Raw genomic sequence first — 16,857 nt, 5'->3', positions numbered from 1 at the left:
AAGGTCAACAGTTTTGTAAATTGCACTTTTTTGATAAAGACTTTTCTAGATATTGGTACTCAGGTTAATAGCTAACCACATATAGCCTTATTCAGTTTTCCAGAGATAAGCTGTTAAGGATTATGCTTCTTTGTGAATGACTATATCTAAATGACAGGCAGAGTGATGTAGTGTAGAGAGCATTGGATTTGGAATGAGAAGAGCAGGGTCCTTAAGTATCTTTGTGACTTTGTATTAATCGTGACTGGGCTATTTCCTCATTTCTAAAATAAAGGTATTAGGATAGAGAATAATTATATGCCATTAAGTTATTAATGTGGTGTTAAAATGGCCAGAGAGTTAAATTGGTTGAAAGTCTGAAGTGAATGAGTAGGCATGAGCAAGAATTAACGACAGGGATGGTGTCTCTCTCTGGGAAAACAACAATGACCAAACATCCCAACCCCTAGAGGTCCTGGGATTCCTCTTAGTTCAGGTAGTGTGAGTGGGAAAGAGTATCCTGTGCCAGTGTTCACCAGGGCCTTGCCTTGTCAGGGATGGGGGCAGCTGAAGGGTACCCTTACTGTGGAAACCCTGCATGTGGCTTTCAGGAGATGGAGGTCCTGGGAAGGGTCTCTAGAGTTAGAATGAGAGGCTGGGAACTTCCAGGAGAAGCAGGTAGGGAAAAGAGGGGCTCTGGAAGCGAGAACAAGGGCTGGAGGTGCAGGAGTTATAAGAGTGTGAATTTGCTGTAAGATGTGGCCTGACAGAATCCTCTGGATGTCTAAAGAACGGTCAAAGTGGATATTTGAGTTTTCCTGATCTTCCTGCTTGGTGCTCTCTTTTTCCCTAAATTATCTTGCACTTGCCTATTTTTTTATCTGTACTTCTCAGTATAATCTCCTTGAGGAGGTGAGTGAGTCACAGAGCTGAGATTAGAACCCGGGTCCTCAGCAGTGCTTAATGCTCAAGTTTTAACAATTGGGTGATGAATGACTACAAAGGGCAATAGTTTGGAAAACAGACATTTTTACTTTTTAAGAGGCTTGAGTAGTTTCCTGCTTTGGAGGACTGGAGGGGAGTTCTCCACAGACTGTAAGGTCGCAGCATGTTTCCAGTTACCATTTTCGAACCTGGAAATATGCTTATACTCCTGAAACTAATTAGCTGTCTCATTTCCCTTCACTCCAAAGAAACATAAACACCCCTGAATCAAGGCTGCCTAACATCTCTAACACACAATTTTGTAAGTAGGTGAAATGCTTAAGGAATAGTGTGGGCATCCTGAAAAGTAATTTGGAATTATACACAAAACAGTTGTTAAGCAGTACATTCCCTTTTACCAGAAATAACATTGCTAGGCTTACAACCAAAAGAGACTAAGGAAAGGGGGAAAGTTCCTATATGGACAAAGATCTCTTTGTGGTGGCAAAGAAACCCCTGGAAATTAAGAGCATGTCCAACAATGTCCACACACATGCACATGTCTGCACACATATTTATGTATATATGTGGAATACTATTTTACTGTAAGAAATAAGGAAATATATGATTTCAAAGTGACATGGAAAGACTATATGAGCTGATGCAGGGTGATGTAAGTAAAACTAGAACAGTGTCTACTCTAATTTCAATATCATAAAAATATATAATTTTAAAGATTTTTATGAACTGATAAAAAATGAAATGAGCAGTACCAAGAGACAATTTATGTAATAATAATACCATAAAGACAACTGACTTTGAAAGTTCTAAGAACTGTGATCAATGCAATGACCATTATTCCTGAGGACCGCTGATGAAGCTTGTCATTCATTTCCTGACATAGAAATAAAGGATTCAGGCTACAGAAATATGTGTGCGTGTCTGTATGTGTACAGACACGCACACATACATATATAAAAATATGTCTAACACGGTCAATGAGGGAATTTGTTTTGCTTGACTGTGTATATTTCAAAAGGAATTTATTCTTATTTTTTCAATGGGGTGGTAGTGAAAGGGAAAGAAAATAGATTTCTGTTAATTAAAAACTAAAACCTTAAAAAGAAATAAAGCCATTTTTTTTTTAAAAAAAGGCTTATTGTTTTCAAAAGACTTTGTTGTCAGGGAAAGAGCACTGGATGAGCAATATGAAGATAGGCTTGAATCTTGGCCCCATCACTTACCAGCTCTGCAACCTTGGACAAGTCACTTAATCTCTACGGGTATCAGTTTTCCCACCCATGAAAAAAGGGGGTTTTGGAATAGATGGTTTCCAAAGTCCCTTTTAGACCTTAGCTCTGTTATCTCTTTGCTATAAAATATTTGATATTACGATAGATTCTCTGCTCTGCATATGAGAAGCAGTCCCTGAGCTCTTTGGGTGTTTTCTTTGTCCCTTCTCCATTCTGGTTTTGTATTTCAGCTCCCAGTGAAGTCAAGCTTGGGAGAATTATGACATCTAGGCCCTATCAAGCTGCTTCAGGAGTTTTTCATTAGTCCTATTGCGTCAAGTCCAAGACCCAACACTTTTGCAGGCGGTTGGAATAATTGGGTGGTGGTTGTAACATATGGCAGTTCAGAAAATGGGTGGCCTGTGACTCAGTTTTGATTTGCCACAATTACTGACTGTCTTTGGCTGGATGTTTTTACCTTTCCCAGTGTTCATGATGTTTACCAGTGCCTAGCCCTTTTGGGGAATTAAAGCTTATTAAAAAATATTTTCTCCATTCTTGGGAGATTTTAGAGAAACCCTTAAGTATGGAAAAAACACAACTCCAAAACCTTAAGTGTTTGGAACTCAAAATGCTGTCCACTTTCTCTCTCCAACTCTACAGGAATGCTCTGCTGGTGCTGACTACATGAGGGAGAATGTCAGCATTGGGAGCTAATCTATCTTTAAACTGCACTCATGTTTTAAGAAGGAAGATAGGCTCAGGGCAATCTACAAGCCACATCAATTGTAACAAATATGTATAATCAAAGCAAAACAAATTCCTTTGTGGGATATGTCACACACACACACGCGCACACACACACACACACACACACACACACACACACACACACACACCTCATTCCGTACTTTAAATCTATCCCCTCTCTGTCAGGAGGTGGAGAGCCTGCTTCATCACCATCCTCAGGATCATGAATGGTCATTGTATCGATGATAATTTTTACAGCTTTCAATGTTGTTTTTACAATACTGTTGTTGCTGCATAAATTGTGTCGTATGACTCTACCCAGCAATAGGTCGGGTTATGTACCAAAACAGCTCCAGAAAGCAAGCAGTCAGTGAATCCGTTTCAGAGAGTACAACCAAGACTTCAGATCCAGAATCCTTGACTCCACACTATTGAGAACAAACTTACTAAGTATAGAACACTGGATAAGCCACAAGGGAGTGCAAAGTCTGAATAAAGCATGGTTCATGCCTTCATGCAGATTATAATTATCCAAGGAACAAGAGACCAGTGCCATTAAAGCATAATGTTATATCAGTGCATAAGCACATATCAAAACAAAACAAAATGGAAGCATTATCTCGGGTTTGCAAGGAAAGACAATCACCAACTGGGAGGCTCAGAAAAAGCTTCATGGAGAGGTGAACTTTAATGGATGACTGGGAATTCAATAGATGAAGTGAGGAGGGAAAGCCTTAGGAAACTGCCTGAGAAAAGGGATGGAGGGAGAAAAGTGCTCTGCATGGTCATTGTGGGGGTAGGTGTGAGTGAAGATACCTACTTTAGCTGAAGCAGAGTATATAGAGGGGAGTAATGTGAAATAAGCTGGAAAGTTGGAGTGGGTTTTAATTAGATGCCAAATTGAACCACCAAAGCTATATTTTTTAGTTTAATATTTTATTTTTTCCCCAATTAAATGTAAAAATTATTTTTAATATTTAAAAAAAATCTTTGAGTTCCAAATTCTCTCCCTCACTCTTTCATCTCCCCTCCACCATTATTGAGAGGCAAGCAATTTGACATGGGTTATACATGTACAATTATACGAAACATATTTCCATGTTAGTCATGTTGTGAAAGAAAACCCAGCAAAAATGAAGAAAAAGTGTGGTTTGATCTACATTCAGACTCCATCAGTTCTTTCTCTGGGGATGGATCGTATTTTTCATCATAAATCCTTCAGAATTGTATTAGATCATTGTACTCTTGAGGGTGGCTAGGTCATTCACAATTGATCATGGTACAATATTGCTGTTACTTTGTATAACGTTCTCATTTCACTCTGTATCAGTTTTTGTAAATCTTTCTTGCTTTTTTCTGAGAGCAGCATCCTGCTTGTCATTTCTTATAGCACAATAGTATTCTATAATAATCATATGTAATAACTTGTTCAGTCATTCTCCAGTTGATAACCACCAAAACTTCTTGAGCAAAGGAGAGATGATCATATCTGAAAGATTGTTCTGACTGTGATATGAAGGATGGCCATGAGCTAGAGCGGGGAAAGAGAGGGGAGATAGGAAGAGTTGTTAGGAAGCTATTGCAAAAGTTCAGTCAGGTAGTGCTGGTAGGAGAAGGGATAGAGAAGAGAATGGATTGGAGAAGTGTGGCCGGGAGATGACAGATTATTGGACCACAGTTATTGGAAGATCAAAGGAGGAGCTGGCTTTGATAAAAGATATAACACATTAAGTTTTAGATATGTTGAGCTTGAGGTGCAATAGAATCTCTAGGAAGAATTGTCCTGATGCAGAGTTATCATGGAGATGCACACCTCAAACTTTAAAGGGAGACTGGAGAAACAGATTTGGAAGTCATCTGTTTAGGATTATTTGAGATAATAGTAGTAGAGTTGGAAGAGATCTCAGAGACTGCCTAGTTCAACTCCCCTCCCCACTTTTCATTTTCCAAATGAAGAAACTGAGACTCACAGGCTTAAGTGACTTGTCCAAGTCACTTAAGTTTGAGAGACAGGATCTGAATTGAGATCTTCTGATTACAAAACCTAGTGAAAGTTATTGAAAAGTTAAAGGGAATATGGATAAAGAAGAGAAGTGGGCTAAGGGCAGATTCTTGGAGAACATTACAGAGTTCAGAAGAAAACAGGATCTAGAAAGGAAAGAGGGAAGGGCTTAGAAAGGTACGTAGAACATAACTATTTAATAAAATTTAGTATCAATAAACATAATGTGAATACCATTCAGTATCAAGATAAGTTTAAAATGGAGATCTGCTCTAATGAGCAGGATTTCTGGCTAGAGAATGAAAGAGGAAATGATGACAGAAGATAGTATTGTGATGCAGAAAACTTAGAGAGAGGTACTACAGTAAAAGACAGAGAAGGACATCAGCATAGCCTGTCCGTGGCAGGCTTTCATGCTGCAGCATGCCATGCATGGGGCCTGTCTATCCTGCTCCATGAATGATGAGTTAGCCATGACCAGAAAACTTCAGAGGTACTTGACAGGACTTTTAAAAACCATCACCATCACCACCACCACCACCATTTATATAGTTCTTAGGATTTGCAAAGCATTCTACACACATTATCCAACTGGGTCCTCACAACTGTGTCTGGTAGGTCTATTATTATTCTTATTTTACAGATGAAGAAAATAAGAGTGAGGAAGTTGACTTATTCAGATTCATAGAGTCTTTGAAGCAGGATTTGAATTCAGGTCTTCTGGACTCCAAGTCCAACATCCTGTCCACTTCACCCAAATTGAGAAGAGCACTGACCTTCATGAGGTCCAGTTTGCCCCAGATCCCGAGTTCACACCAGTGGCTGAGTGATGATCTTTGCATATTTTTTGTTTCTTTTACAGAATGACCCTACTGGAATGATGATGGGTCAATAAAGCAGCAAATGAGCATTCCTTTGCCTATTCATTAGAAAATGCCGATGGGCACTAAAGAAACTCAAGCTACATTTCCTAGAACTCCTGGGTTTCAGTCAATCCTGTATCTGGGGACATGTGGGTCTGGTTGGGTGTATAGGCTTATAGTCACTTGGTAGCTGTATTTTATTTTCTTCTTATGTGTTATTCACTTTTTTATTGCTCCTGTGCTAAGAGTAACTTGTTATAGTAAAAACAATAAAGATAGTAAGGGAATGAGGAATGTGTGGGTTCAGTAATACAAGGAAGGAGAGAGGATACAACAAAAGGAAGCTGTCAACGGTGTGAAAAGCTACAGAGAAGTTCAGAAGGGAGAAAACTGAAAAATCATCATTTAATTTGGTGATTATGAAGTCAGAAGATCATAGACTTAGATCTGAAAGAGAATTTAGAGATCACCTAATTCAAAGTGACAAATTTCCACAACATTCCTGAATGCAGTGGAACCAGATTAAAATACAGCTGGGAAATATTGAACCAAAAAAAAAAAACAAAACAAAACACCCCAACATAGATTACATTAATAATGTGTTAATATGTGTTTTTAAGTCAATATGCAGTCTATTGGGATTCTTATGGACAGTTTAGTGGCCCCTGTTTCTGTTTGAGTTTGATACCACTAATCTAACTCAATCTCCTTCATCTTGAAGATAAGGAAATTGAGACCCAGAGAGATAACTTGATCGAAGTCACAAAAGCAGTACATAGTAGCTAAATTCGAGCTCAGGTCCTCTCACTCTAAATCTAACACTATTTTTGCTGCACTGCAAGTGTAAGTGAGAGCAGGTTTGGAAGAGAAGTTTCAGTAGAGAAATTGGGTTAAAAACCAGATTACAAAGGGTTAAGGAGACAGTATGTAGTGGGTGTGTAGAAAGTGTGAGGCTTTAAGTGCAGATAGCTCTCAAGAAGTTCAGCAAAGAGACGGGAGAGGAAGAGAGCAGTAGAATGACATAAAGGAGTGAAGGAAAGGCTGATTTTGAAATTTTTTAAAGTTTTACTTATTTAAGAATAAGGGAAAGAGTAGAACATGTTGGTGAAAGAGAGATCAAAGACAACTGGGACAGAGGTGAATGTCTCAGGAAGGAATTAGATCAAGGGTGAAGAATTAGCCTCATCCAGGAGTTAAGATATTTCTTTGATGAGAGGGAAAGACAGCTCCTTGAGAAGTCTTGAAGAATGTGGAAAGGGAGCTAAGGATATGAATGTTTCTTGTATCTTTTATCTTATTCATGAAGAGGAACCAAAAAGCTTTATGATGTTATAACATTTACATGAAGTCAGGGACAAAGCCAGAGCCTGGATTCACAGCTTCCATATCTTGAGTCTCCTTCTCACCATGGATGAGCCTAGTTCTGGGGCCATACTTTGTGTGTCAAAGCTATAAGATGTCATTTTATGCCAATGATCCTTAGAATGGTAGAATCTTAGATATGGAAGGGACCTAAGAGATCAGCTACTATCCTTTTATCAATGGGGCAACTGAGCAGTCATAACAGGAATAATTTTACTTGGGACAACTTCAGAGCATGGTGAGACAGTACAGATGATATTACACCCTACAGATGTAGCCATGCCAGGAGAAGGGACCAGGAGAAGGGGCTGCCCCTCCTTCAGAAACTCCAATCTACTTCCCTAAAGGAGGTAGGGGACATGCGGCAAGTCCTAGAAGAAATGCCTGACCAGGAGTGACCTGAAGACTTTCACTTTTTGAGGGAATAAGGATAGGATGGCAGTGGACTTTGAAGATGAAGTTTGCCCCTTCTGAGAGAAAATAGTCCCTGTATGTTGGCAATCTGAGGCAACACCTTCACTGGATAGATATGGACTAGATACTGGACCAGGTATGACTCAACGCTAGCCAAATCTCTGAAACAGAGACCCTATGAATCCACTCAGCTGTGTAAGTAGTGTGTAGAGAAAAGAGTGAAGGCTTGAGAATCAGAAGAATTCTATTTAAATTCCACCTCTGGCACTTATTGCCTATGTGACTTATGATAAACTGGACCTCAGTTTCCTCATCTGTTGAATGAAGGACTGGGACTAGATGATATCTGGGGTCTGGTCTAGGCCTACTTCAACGATCCTGTAGATCTCTCATGTCTTACTCTCTTTATGAAGTCATGTCTTCCTAACTATAAGAAACTATTTTTTGTCTCATTTTTATTAACATCTTTGGTTTGTATGTCAACTTTGGTTCCAAATATGTCATCTTGTTTCCCTACTTAGTAAGTTATGTCTTGTAGCAAAAATTTAAAAAGAAAAAGAAAAAAGCCACCAAGTAAAACAAAGCAATACTCTCTTGTTATGCCTGACAACAGAAACGAGTTTTCACATCCCTAGTCCCTGACTTCTGCAAAGAAGGCAGGGAGGTGTATTTTTTTTCCAACTATGTTTGAGCTTGGTCATTACGATTACCCAGGATTCAATTGAATTTGGTTGTTGTTCTTTATGTTTACATCATTGTAGCCATTATGTATATAGGTTTCCGGAGTCTCTGTATTCTGCAACAATTCATAATAATCCTTTAATTTCATCTGTATCTTAATTATTCATATTTAGGTTTCTTACAATGAAGTGATATTCTCTTACAGTTGACTATGAAAATTATTTTTTGCATTCTCCAGTGAATAGACTTTAAACAATCATTTTAAAAAAAATTTCTAAAATCATTCTAAAAACTCATTTTTAAAGATTTAAGTTATTCAGACTCTACATTTCATTAAAGCTTTGTGGGCTGGTCAGCCAACATATTCATCACTAATTATAGTGCTATGCAGAAACTGCTACTTTAAGCTATTAATACTTGGACTAATATAAATTAATACTGTGTATACAGTGTCATATAATAGAAAAAGATTCGTAATTGGGATCGAAAAGAAATATGTGACTTCTCTTGAAAATGGTTTCAACCCTTTAAGTTTTTACAGTCCAGGGAAGGAGCTAACCATATATTTACATTTTATAGGCTTGCCTTTAGTATAGTGTTTTGTAAAAAATAAGGTAGTAAGTAAACTTGTTCTATTATCAATTATTAATGTTTTTATTTTTTAAAAAATTATTAAAATGAATTGTCAAGAGAGTGAGGGACCAGACCTGAAATTTCAATGATGTAGGAATTCCAGATAAGGAAACTGTACCAATGCAGATCAATTTCTTCTCCACAACTTAGAGTTAGAGAATTGCTCAGAATACTAAGAATTTAAGTGATCTGACCAGATCATACAGCCAGTATATGTCAGAGAAAGGACTTGAAGCCAGGACTTTCTGTCTTTCGAGACAGCTCTTATTATACCATGCAATATTATTATTACAGTAAAAAGTCCTGAAAATCTATGTAAGTTGAGTGTGAGCTCCTTAAGGGCCATTAGGTGATGTAGTGGACAGAGGGCCAAGTCTGAAGTTAGGAAATTTCAAATCCAGCCTCAGCGACTTATACTTATGAGCTGTGTGACTCTGGGCAAGTCACTTAATCCTGTTTGCCTCAGTTTCCTCATCTGTAAAATGAGCTGAAGAGGGAAATGGAAAACCACTCCAGTAATTTTTCCAAGAAAACCCCAAGTCACGAAGAGCCTGACCTGAGTGAACAGTAACAAAAACAACGCCTTTACGGGTAGCTGGGGCTGTTTCATTTTTGTCTTTCTTTGCATCACCAGAAGCTAGCACAATCATGGCACAGAGTGGGAACTTAAAAATAAATAGGTGTGGGTGTTGGAAGAGCCTGATTCATGTAGTTCCAGTTCTAGCATCAACAACCAAGAGCAACTAATTTGGTTTTATTTATTTAATTTAAATCAACTAATTTGAGCCTCAGTTTTTTCATCTTTAAGATGAGGGAAGGGGAATAAGTAAACTTTAATATCCCTTCCAGCTAAAAATGTATAAGTTTAGGAAAAAGATCCATATTTAAGCAGTATCTTCCTAGATGAAAGATTTACTGCAGTAGAAGACAGGGAAGTTGGTTGTGGGCTTTTTCAGTGGGCTTGATGTGAAACGTGGCTTTAGAAATAATCTCCTTGAACACTGTACACAGTAACAGCAACGTTGTATGATGATCAATTTTGATAGACTTAGCTCTTCTCAGCAACACAAAGATCCAAGAAAACTCGAAAAGACTCCTGATGGAAAATACTATCCATATCCAGAGAAAGAACTATGGAGCCTGAATTTGGATCGAAGCAGACTATTTTCTCTCTCCTTTTTATTGTGGTTTGTTTTTTTTTTCTTTCTCATGGTTTTTCCCTTTTGTTTTTTCTTCCACAACATGACTAATGTGAAAATATGTTTAATGTAATTGTACACGTATAGCCTGTAATAGATTGTTTGCCACCTTAGGGAAGAAAGAGGGGAGGAAAGGAGAAAAAAAACATTTGGAACTCAAAAATCTTATAAAAGTGAATGTTGAACACTATCTTTACATATAATTTGAAAAAAAATAAAATGCTATTAAGTGGGGAAAAAAGAAATAATCTCTTTGTGGTGGCAAAGAACTGGAAACTTCGGGGATACCTGTCAATTGGGGAATGTCTGAACAAGTTGTGCTATACGATCATGATGAAATACTACAGTGCTACATAAGAAATGATAAACTCGGTGATCTTAGAAAAACATGGATAGACTTGCATGAAATAATAAAGAGTGAAATGAGCAGAATCAAGAGATTGTTGCATACAATAAGAAAAACAATTGTTTTTAAAAACAGATTTGAGTGACTAAGTCATTTTGACTATTATAAATACTGAAATTAACTACAAAGGACATGTAAACGAAGATTCTATCTGTATCCAGAGAAGGAACTGATATATAGAAATATGTGTAGAATGCTTTTACATGTATATACATATTGGTGTCTAATGGTAGCCTGGGGAGAAAGGAAAAAAGTTACATGATAACTTTATTATATATTGAAAAGTAATAGTAAGCTTTATGTAACAGATTAGCAGTTTCAGGTACAATTGTCTTTTTTTCCTTATGTTACAGAAATGCTTGTTCTATTTCTTAAGTTCAGAATAAAATAAATTATAAAAAAGAAATAAATCAAAGCCTGCCTGAGATCTTTGAGATGGCAGGAGCCTGTGCTCTGTATTAATGATCTATGATAAAAATCCAATGAAGGCATAGATGGTTTCTGAGATTAATGGTTGAACCTAAGCTTAACTCTTTTATTCCCGTGATTCTTCCCTTTCAGTTTCAATTCTGGTGCCATATCATGCATGAAGCCTTCCCTCATTCCCCAGCTGGTAGTGAGATCTCCCTGATGAAATTTTTCTGAGCAATTAAAAAAATTCTTCTCACTAATCATATGCTATCTTGCATTAGAGCCATTTGGGAACATAACTTATGTTCTGTGTTGGAGGATGAGTTCATTGAGGGAAGAATCTTATTTCAGATTTGTATCTGTAGCATTTAGCCAACTTCTTTGCACAATATAGGTCATTAATACATTTTGGGTTGAATTGAACTTGGTTAGCAAAACACCGCCACACCCTTCCTTAGCAGAATTTAGTCAATTGGTCAATACATTTATCACTAATTATGTTGCTGTGCAGAAACTGCCACTCAAAGTATTTCAGACATTAAATGCTTAGACTTACTTGGATAACGCAAGTATGTTATATAGTAAAAAAAAATATCGTAAATGAATAAGTATGAAATAGTTATGAAATACCATATTTAGCTTTACTTAAACATGGCTCCTGGTCTTGAGGATTTTCTAATCCGCTGGGAGAGGCAGACTAATATAGTTCTTCCTCTCTCATAAGTTTATTGTGTGGAAAGCTTTAGAATAAGCACATCTATTTTTATGAAGGAGAAGCCAGGAAGTTTTCATAGTCTTTATGGGAAAGAAAGTGAAAGACTCATAGGGAGGAAAGCTTGGGTTTGTGTCCCACTGTAGAGACTTACTAGCTCAGTAACCTCAAACAAGTCACTAAGTCTCTTAATTTCAGTTTCTTCATCTGTAAAATGGGGATATTTCACAGGATTGTAAAATGAAAACACATAGCTTACAAAGTTCTTATAGAGATCAAATTCAAAGTGCTTTGCAAAGACTGGAGCACCATGTAAATGTCATCTATTTTTATTATCTTTTTTAGTATTTCACTTTTTAACTGTCTTTGACACTTATTACATTTCCCATTCAATGATGTATTGCTATGGGTTTCAATTTTGCATAATTAATTTACTCAGTATGTCCCATTCTGAAGGTGTAGCCTAAAATGAGAAATAATTATTATTCAACTTAATCCACCCCTGGACAGATGGATCATAGCTAACTTAACAATAATTATATTTAATATTTCTCAAGCTTCAGGAAGGTATAAAAGGAACTAAACTAAATAGTAAATATTCCTGGGCCCAGATTTGTTACATTGATGGCTGCAGAATGGAAGGAAAATACAGGAAACATTTTACAGACATTGAACAACCTGAAACTCAGCCAGTGAGTAGAAGCAGTAATGATTCCGTGTTTTGTAATACTTAGATAACTGAATTTTCAGCTTTATGTAAAATCTTATATTCTGAATGGGAACTCTATTTTTATTATAATTATTTGTATAGTGTAATGAGAAGAGGACTGAACTGAGCATTAGAAGGCCTGGGTTCTAGTCCCAGTTCTACCACCAACCAGCTATTATGTGTAGGGTCAAGTCACTTGACTTCACATGGGTTTATCTCTAAAATGTGTGGATTAGGGCTAAAGGCTCTCTAAGGTCGTGTACAACCCTAGCATTTTATGACTCATAAAACAGAAAAAGATATATTATTTCTGACCAGAGCAACCAAATGGTTTGTCAAGTCTCTATGCTTCATTGATTTGCAAGTCCCAGGTGGGTTTTTATAGGTCCAAGAAGGAAAGAATCTTTTAAACAATGGGATCATTTAGAGAAAGTTCATTTGAGTTATTTATTGTTTGAGACTGGTAAAAGATATTTCCACACATATGGCACCTTTAGATATCATGGCTGCATGGACATGGATGAGAACCCAATTGGTGGAGCAGATAGAGAGCCAGGAAAACCTGAGTTCTGGCCCTGCTTCTGACCCATTCTGATTGTGTGACCTTGGACTATCACTTTACCTCGTCAGTGCTCCAGGCAACTCTATACAATTCTAAGTTGGAGAAAAAATGGTGTCCTGAATTACTAGAAGAAATTTCCTCATCTGGAAGTTTCCTATAGCACTGAAATTGCAGATGTGATTCTCATTCTCATCATGGCTACATAATCAAGAATATCTGAACAAATAGTGCTTGATTACAGTAATAAGGATGTATTCATCCATGCAGCAGTTAAATGACAAATTAAATAAATATCTTTAGAGAATGTTTCCCACTTAGGGAGCAACAGTTTAGATCCATTGCTGCAAATTCAACATTTATCACAGAGAAGAGATGACAAAGAGGGAAAGTCACCTTGGGGAACAGGCTGCATCCCGAAAAGACTCTAAGAGATTGGATACAGAAAAGAAAATAGACTGTACCGTAGGGTTTCCCCAGTGGGTTTCTGGATTGCTTCCAACCTCTTTCTGTCTCTGAGACTCTGATTTACTTCCTTAGAATGACCCAGTATCCAATAGAGTGAGAAGACTTTAGAAAACCAGTCTGACAAGTAAGTTTAAGTTTTTATAGATATGTAGCTTTTTTTTTTTTCAAGTTTCATCATCCTCAGGCAGGTTGAATGGAATTGAGTATTAGTAATGAAATCAACACCTTAGGGAGGTCAGCCAAAAGTGTCTGCTAAGGATAATGAATGGATTGATACCTTGGGCTGTTTAGTACCAGACCAAGGAGAGCACCTGGCTCCAAATCTTCATCATACTATTTACTACTTGTGCAGCCATAGTCGAGGAATGCAGTTTCTAATCCTTAGTTTCCCCTTTTGTAAAATAAGAGATCTATATTAGAAGGAAAAGTTTTTCTGGTCATCATAGACTTAAAAAACAGTAACAAAAAAACGAATGCTAGCATGCTTTTATTTTGCTGATTCTTTTCTGTCATTCGTGATACATCTTCCTTTTTTTAGGGGTGGTAGTGGAAGAAATCTTACAGTAAATGAGTCTTGCTGCTGTTCAGTTGTTTCAGTTGTGTCTGACTCTTTGCGATTCCATTTGGAGTTTTCTCAGCAAAGATATAGGAGTAGTTTACCATTTGCTTCTCCAGCTCATTTTACAGATGAGGAAACTGAAGCAAATAGGGTTCAGAGACTTGCCCAGTGCCACCCAGCTAGTAAGTGCTTGAGGACAGATTTGAACTCAGGTCTTCCTGACTCTGGGTCTGGCACTCTATTCACTCTACCACCTGATTGCCCTCAACTCTGTCCACTACACCATGACAAATGTATTCAGGATTATTGGACTTCTACGAACCTGATATTGTTTTTTTCTCTTTGCAGTCCTTCCCAAATGCCAGTAGCCCCACAGCTTGCCACCCAGTTGGTCGGTTTTATTCACTACACCCTGGCCACAGTGATGTAGACCCCAGGCTGTCAGTTGTCTGTACCAACCCAGGAGTGCTTGGGTATTCAGCATCCCCAACTACAGAATTGCTGTGCCATCAGGTAAACTTGGTCTTCACTGTTTCCTCAGGTACTTGGCATGTTTTCCTAACTATCCAAGGGTTCTGGATTAGAATATCTTGAGGCTGTACCTATTTCGTCTTGATGTATGATATGAAAACATGTGAATTTACACTAAGATTTAGTAGCTGTGGGTGAATGACCCAACCTTTTCTTAGGGTGAGCAGGATTCCTAGGCCTGATGCCTCCTTTTCAGGATGTGCTGGAGCTGCCTTGAAAGTCTTATCATTGAGAGCCTTTACACATCAGAATTTGGCAAATAATTCAAATCAATGCTTGATTTATTATTTTATTCATTGCCTAGCTTTAAGCTTAAGAAAGTGATGGAGAAAACGTTAATAATACAGATTAAACTTAAAAATGGTCTTGGTTTCTTTTTTTTTTTCTTCATTGAAGCAATTGTCAAACTGGCACACTTTTGCCTCCTTTCCTGAGTCCCTAACAATAAGGTCTTGGGAAGTCAAACTTGCCATCACACTTAGAAGATGTTTGAAAAAGGATCAAAGATTCTTCTACCCCTCTTCATCCTGGTCTCAGCACTCTGTGGTTCCTTTGCATGTCTCCCAAATCTAGTTTTTTCACCAGGGCATTTCAATTATCCCACTGCTTGGCTCCTCCATCCCTTCCTGGTCACTATTGCTTATCATTCCCCTTCACTGTATTTTCCTATCACACTGGCTTGCTGAATGTTCTCTCTTCGCAACACCCCATCTCTTGCCTCTGCACCTTTGTGTAAGTGCTATCCCTTGTCAAGAATGCCTTTCCTTCCTCCCTGCTAGTTCATGGACTCCCTAAATTTCTTTAAAGATCATCTCAGGTTTGACTTCCAATGTTTCCTTTTTGCTTGTTCCTAGGTTGTTTTTTTAAAGCATTTTCTCCCTCTTAAAATTGTTTTGTATTAATATACATTATACATAATTTGCATTGATTTCCTTGTGAATAAACTGTATGCCCCTAGGTGATGTAAGCTCCCTGATGGCAGGGGCTATGTCATTTTTGTCTTTGCATAAACACAGAGCCTAGCCCCAAGTACAGCAAGCTCCAGGAGCTGTTGAATTATGTGGGAAGAATCAACAATATGACCTCTGGAGAGAGGTTATCTCCAAGATGACCTGTGATCCTAAGCCTGTTCATGCTCTTGACTGACTGAAAACTGCATGTTCCTGTGGTTTCCATGAGAACTGTAAATAGAAATGAATGCATTGCCATCACAGACAAGTCAGAAACCTAGTCCAAAAGGTCAGGTCTTAGTTTGGCCTATGGTATCAGGCCTCTTCTTTACATATGACAAATCACAGAATTGCAAACACCAATGATGCGGTGTTTTTCCCTCAGTTCTGTTCTTTCCTGTCATGCCCCAGGTTAATTATCTCAGACACCCCTCAGTTTTGCCTTGTTGCTCTGTATAATCAGAAATACTTCCTACAATATCTTTGATACATGTTCATCTCATCTCTACTTGAAGACTTCTAATGAAGAGGAACTCATTAAGGCATCTCATAATTATTTTTGGACAGCTGTAATTATTAAGACATTTTTGCCTTATAGAGCCCAACTCTACCTTCTTACATCTTCCATCCATGGCTCTGAGTTCTGCTCTCTGGAGCCAAGCAGCACCTGTTTTCTCCTTCTTCCTTATGACAATTCTTCAGATATTTGAAGACAATTGTCATATCCCTCTTGGGTCTTCTCTAGGATAAACATTTTGAGCTCCTCAGTAACTTTGTTTGGCATGGTGTCAAGCCCCCTCACTGTCTTGGTCTCCCTTCTCTAGAAAGGTCCCAGTTTTTCAATACTTCCAGCATCTTCAGCCATCTTCATTGTAGACTCTCCCTTGATCAACATACCTCAAAATTCTTCTAGGGATTAATAGATAATCCTTATAAATAGTCATGAGAAAATAATCTATCATGCTATGACCAACCTGGTGATAAGATTCTCCGTTCTTTGCTGTGTTCATCCTCAGATCCAGCCTAATAAGTGAGCCTTGCTGTTGTTCATTCATTTCAGTCATGTCTGACTCTTTGTGACCCCATCTGGGGTTTTCTTGACAAAGATACTGGAATGGTTTGCCATTTCCTTTCCCAGCTCATTTTACAGATGACAAAACTGAGGCAAACAAGGTTAAGTGACTTGCCCAGGGTCACACAGCTAGTATGTGTCTGAGCACAGATTTGAACACAGGTCTTCCTGACTTCAGACTCAGGACTCTATCCATTGCACCACCCAGTTGTCTACCACCTAAGATGGTGTAATCTTTGTTAGCTAGCTGCCTTACCATTCTACCGATTCTTATTGTACTTGTAATCTACTAAAAAATTCTGGATCTTTTATTCCAAAGAACTTGTCTAGACACATCTTTCCTATGCTGTACTTGTTGAGTTTTTGAACTTGAGTAGATTTTTATATTTCTCAGTTACATTTCTTTTTCTTTGATTTATCCCAGAATTCGAGCCTGATGAT

General features: G+C 37.9%; 1 long non-coding RNA gene across 2 annotated transcripts in view; it reads right to left on the bottom strand.

The window, feature by feature from the left end:
• Positions 1-16,857, bottom strand: part of LOC140501901 (uncharacterized) — a 156,982-nt gene that overhangs the window by 35,899 nt on the left and 104,226 nt on the right. The window lies entirely within an intron of this gene.

This window comes from Notamacropus eugenii, chromosome 4 (genome assembly GCF_028372415.1).
Source record: "Notamacropus eugenii isolate mMacEug1 chromosome 4, mMacEug1.pri_v2, whole genome shotgun sequence".
Taxonomy (NCBI): Eukaryota; Metazoa; Chordata; class Mammalia; order Diprotodontia; family Macropodidae; genus Notamacropus; species Notamacropus eugenii.
Note: the sequence above shows the minus strand (reverse complement) of the source record. Positions and strands in the feature narration are given on the sequence as shown.